At 38.4% G+C, this 4,648-nt stretch overlaps 1 pseudogene; it reads left to right on the forward strand.

Annotated features, from left to right (window-relative positions):
• Positions 1–3,363: 3,363 nt before the first annotated feature.
• On the forward strand, positions 3,364–3,906 carry LOC142294912 (large ribosomal subunit protein uL11 pseudogene; annotated as a pseudogene).
• Positions 3,907–4,648: the final 742 nt, after the last annotated feature.

Here is a 4,648-nt window from a genome sequence, read left to right on the forward strand (position 1 = left end):
GATATTGCAGCGTGTAAAGTACCCTTTAGACCAAATCTTCTGAAACCTTGACCAAAGTCTTCTGACACCTAGACCAAAGTCTTCTGAAACCTAGACCAAAGTCTTCTGAAACCTAAACCAAAGTCTTCTGAAACCTAAACCAAAGTCTCCTGAAACCTAGACCAAAGTCTTCTGAAACCTAGACCAAAGTCTCCTGAAACCTAGACCAAAGTCTTCTGAAATCTAGACTAAAGTCTTCTGAAACCTAGTCCAAAATCTTTTGAAACTTAGACCAAAGTCTTCTGAAACCTAAACCAAAGTCTTCTGAAACCTAGACCAAAGTCTTCTGAAACCTAGACCAAAGTCTCCTGAAACCTAGACCAAAGTCTTCTGAAACCTAGACCAAAGTCTTCTGAAACCTAGACCAAAGTCTTCTGAAACCTAGACCAAAGTCTTCTGAAACCTAGACTAAAGTATATAGTGTAAATCTGGTCTTCAACCTGGACTATCGATGGTTTGTAAAAACTTTTGGACTTACAGTATCTCAGCTGAGTCTAATTTATGAATTTAGAAATATTTTGAGATTGGGATCTTTCTTGACCTTATCAAGTATAGTTTTAACATATTATCAACTAAGGAGAGAATTTCTTCTCCTCAATATGGCCGCTGTGTGCTCAGCAGAGCTCATAAAATGAGAGATTAAACGTCTCATAGGAAATTGCACTCATTTTGTCCTCACATTCCACCAGACAGCTGCTAATCTTCAGCACCAACAGAGGCAACTGACCAAATATTTATGGCAGAATTGGGACACCAAGCCGTTATTACAAGATCTACAGTCTATAAGACGTTATCCTGGACTTAATTAACACATGCTTCACTGACTTATTTATTGTATGGACTTTTACGGCTATCTCACAGAAAGATTCATTAGACATGTGTTCTCTGTATCATAAAAACAATGGCAAGGAGTCAAACAATGGGTGGTAGCTTCACTTGCTACACTGCAGAGCTGTACATTGTCAGTGAGGTCATTGATAAGATACAGGGACATCTATGTACTTGGCTGTATATAATCAGAAACCTGTGATCTAATACAGGATTATAGTAGTTAAATTCTTGTACATAGGGGCAGTATTATAGTAGTTATATTCTTGTACATAGGGGCAGTATTATAGCAGTTATATACTTCTACATAGGGGCAGTATTATAGTAGTTATATTCTTGTACATAGGGGCAGTATTATAGTAGTTATATTCTTGTACATAGGGGCAGTATTATAGTAGTTATATTCTTGTACATAGGAGCAGTATTATAGTAGTTATATTCTTGTACATAGGGGCAGTATTATAGTAGTTATATTCTTGTACATAGGGGCAGTATTATAGTAGTTATATTCTTGTACATAGGAGCAGTATTATAGTAGTTATATTCTTGTACATAGGAGCAGTATTATAGTAGTTATATTCTTGTACATAGGGGCAGTATTATAGTAGTTATATTCTTGTACATAGGGGCAGTATTATAGTAGTTATATTCTTGTACATAGGAGCAGTATTATAGTAGTTATATTCTTGTACATAGGGGCAGTATTATAGTAGTTATATTCTTGTACATAGGGGCAGTATTATAGCAGTTATATACTTCTACATAGGGGCAGTATTATAGTAGTTATATTCTTGTACATAGGAGCAGTATTATAGTAGTTATATTCTTGTACATAGGGGCAGTATTATAGTAGTTATATTCTTGTACATAGGGGCAGTATTATAGTAGTTATATTCTTGTACATAGGGGGTAGTATTATAGTAGTTATATTCTTGTACATAGAGGGCAGTATTATAGTAGTTATATTCTTGTATATAGGAGCAGTATTATAGTAGTTATATTCTTGTACATAGGGGCAGTATTATAGCAGTTATATACTTCTACATAGGGGCAGTATTATAGTAGTTATATTCTTGTACATAGGAGCAGTATTATAGTAGTTATATTCTTGTACATAGGGGGTAGTATTATAGTAGTTATATTCTTGTACATAGGGGCAGTATTATAGTAGTTATATTCTTGTACATAGGGGCAGTATTATAGTAGTTATATTCTCGTACATAGGTGCAGTATTATAGTAGTTATATTCTTGTACATAGGGGGCAGTATTATAGTAGTTATATTCTTGTACATAGGGGCAGTATTATAGTAGTTATATTCTTGTACATAGGGGCAGTATTATAGTAGTTATATTCTTGTACATAGGGGGCAGTATTATAGTAGTTATATTCTTGTACCTAGGGGCAGTATTATAGTAGTTATATTCTCGTACATAGGTGCAGTATTATAGTAGTTATATTCTTGTACATAGGGGGCAGTATTATAGTAGTTATATTCTTGTACATAGGAGCAGTATTATAGTAATTATATTCTCGTACATAGGGGCAGTATTATAGTAGTTATATTCTTGTACATATGGGGCAGTATTATAGTAGTTATATTCTTGTACATAGGGAGCAGTATTATAGTATTTATATTCTCGTACATAGGTGCAGTATTATAGTAGTTATATTCTTGTACATAGGGGCAGTATTATAGTAGGTATATTCTTGTACATAGGGGCAGTATTATAGTAGGTATATTCTTGTACATAGGGGCAGTATTATAGTAGTATCTTATATAGTATCTTACAGGTGTCTAATAAATTCCTATTCCTTGTATGTAAATCTATGAAATCACTGAATAGGAATTTCTATTCCATATTTTAGCCTTTACATCATACAATACCATCACATTACCTCTTGTATTACTGCGCTTCCTTCCTGTTGGCGGTAAATAACGTCATCATGGTCATTATTTACGTATTTCCTTTTTTTTTGTACTTTCAATTATATCTCAAACAATAGGAGCCTGAATTCTGCGTGGAAAGAAAAATGACCGTATCCATGTATAATGTGTTTGTCATATGTGAAATCCTCTCGGACTCATTTACCAAGTGCATATTTGTTCTCTGATTCACTGGTATTTTTATGTACTTTGCAGGCATTAGAAAAAAACTTTCACCGCTTGTTAAGATGTCACGATTCTCACTTGTTACTGTTTTTATTATTGTTATTTATTACTGTTATTTGTTTTAAAATGTCTACAAATTCCAGTGGTTTTTGTTTTTGAATATGTAAAAAATGGGGGTTATATATAGTACATAATAAAGTAGGTATTACATAAGTAGAGATGAGCCGTCACTTCGTGCAACCCATGGTCCATGGTCAATGGTCAATGGTTCATATCCTCTTTCTCTCTTACGCTTCCCAGCTGGTGGAGGTGCAACTCTCATCGGTCGTCCCGAATCCGGGTTCATCCGACACTGAAACCAGCCCGAGTGAAGCGGAGCCCCCCCCGTCCAGCAGCACTATGCCCCCTAAGTTCGATCCCACCGAAATTAAAATCATCTTCCTGCGATGCACCGGTGGGGAGGTCGGAGCCACCTCTGCGCTGGCCCTTAAGATCGGCCCCCTGGGTTTGTCTCCCAAGAACGTTGGTGATGACATTGCCAAAGCAACCGGTGACTGGAAGGGGCTGAGGATCACCATCAAGCTGACCATCCAGAAAAGGCAGGCTCAGATTGAGGTGGTGCCGTCCGCCTCGGCTCTGATCATCAAGGCCCTCAAAGAGCCGCCCCGTGACAGGAAGAAGCAGAAGTACGTCAAACACAACGGCAACATCTCCATGGAAGAAGTGACCAACATCGCCCATCAGATGAGGCCGCGGTCCCTGGCCAGAGAGATGTCAGGAACAATCAAAGAAATCCTGGGCACGGCACAATCCGTGGGCTGCAACGTGGACGGCCGCCATCCACACGATATCATTGACGATATCAACTGCGGCGCATTGGAGTGCCCAAAGAATTAAATCTATGAAGAGGATGTGAAAACTTTAATAAAAAAACAATATTTCATCCACACGATCGTCTGTCTTTATTTCTAGTGTGGTAAAGATGGATGGGGACCCCCAGAGGCTGATGTAGGGCGGCACGGTGGCTCAGTGGTTAGCACTGCAGCCTTACAGTGCTGGGGTCCTGGGTTCAAATCCCACCAAGGACACCATCTGCAAGGAGTTTGTATGTTCTCCCCGTGTTTGCGTGGGTTTCCTCCGGGTTCTCCGGTTTCCTCCCACACTCCAAAAACATACAGATAGGGAATTTAGAATGTAAGCCCCAATGGGGACAGTGATGCCAATGTATGTAAAGCGATGTGGAATTAATAGCGCTATATAAATGAATAAAATTATTATTATTATTATTATTATTATTGTTATTATCATCCGTGTTTTTGGGTCATGGACAGAACCTTCGTGGACTTTTCTGAGCTTCTGGATTCCCCGGCTTGGCATAACGTCTTCTGTGTCGTGTGGGAAACGTGGCACACAGGTGACATTTCACCAGTCCACTAATCATAAGTCAAGTCTGGGATGGCAGAGGTAATTAAATTTGTGAAAGTGAGAAACACACAGTTTGAGTCAGTTCACCCTTGTACGCTCTTGCTTTCCGTTCCTGCTTCAGCTCAGAGGTACACACTGTGTGGCACGTAGCAATAGGAAAAACGAACAAAGATTTTTCTCCGGCGATGCACCACATACTTGAGGATTATTTAAAAATGGCACTTTTATTAAATTACAATCATTC

This window comes from Anomaloglossus baeobatrachus, chromosome 3 (assembly GCF_048569485.1).
Source record: "Anomaloglossus baeobatrachus isolate aAnoBae1 chromosome 3, aAnoBae1.hap1, whole genome shotgun sequence".
Taxonomy (NCBI): Eukaryota; Metazoa; Chordata; class Amphibia; order Anura; family Aromobatidae; genus Anomaloglossus; species Anomaloglossus baeobatrachus.